This window comes from Lolium rigidum, chromosome 3 (genome assembly GCF_022539505.1).
Source record: "Lolium rigidum isolate FL_2022 chromosome 3, APGP_CSIRO_Lrig_0.1, whole genome shotgun sequence".
In the NCBI taxonomy this organism is placed as follows: Eukaryota; Viridiplantae; Streptophyta; class Magnoliopsida; order Poales; family Poaceae; genus Lolium; species Lolium rigidum.
In genome coordinates this window covers 56,771,270-56,771,946 of record NC_061510.1, presented here as the reverse complement: position 1 = coordinate 56,771,946, position 677 = coordinate 56,771,270, and positions in this window count along the sequence as shown.

Sequence of the window (677 nt, the reverse complement as noted above, 5' to 3'; positions counted from 1 at the left end):
ATGCCTCAACTCATAATTTCCGGATACTTAATCCCACCTTTATAGCCACCCATTTACGCAGTGGTGTTTGGTGTAATCAAAGTACCTTTCCGGTATAAGTGATTTATATGATCTCATGGTCATAAGGACTAGGTAACTATGTATCGAAAGCTTATAGCAAATAACTTAAAGACGAGATCTTATGCTACGCTTAATTGGGTGTATCCATTACATCATTCATATAATGATATAACCTTGTTATTAATAACATCCAATGTTCATGATTATGAAACTAATCATCCATTAATCAACAAGCTAGTTTAAGAGGCATACTAGGGACTTCTTTGTTGTCTACATATCACACATGTACTAATGTTTCGGTTAATACAATTATAGCATGATATATAAACATTTATCATAAACATAAAGATATAAATAATAACCACTTTATTATTGCCTCTAGGGCATATCTCCTTCACCATTATGAATCGGCCTCTGTGGCTGAAGCAATTGTGGCATGCAAGATGCTTTAAACATCTCTGAATGTGACCTGATTATCAAATCAGATAGCTCTTCGATCATTGACGTTTTCCAGGAAGGAAACATGGATAGATCGAAAGTCAGTATCATGGCAAATGAGTTTAGGATGAAGAAGCCACCTGATAGACAAGTGAAAATTTGAAAGATTAATAGAACCT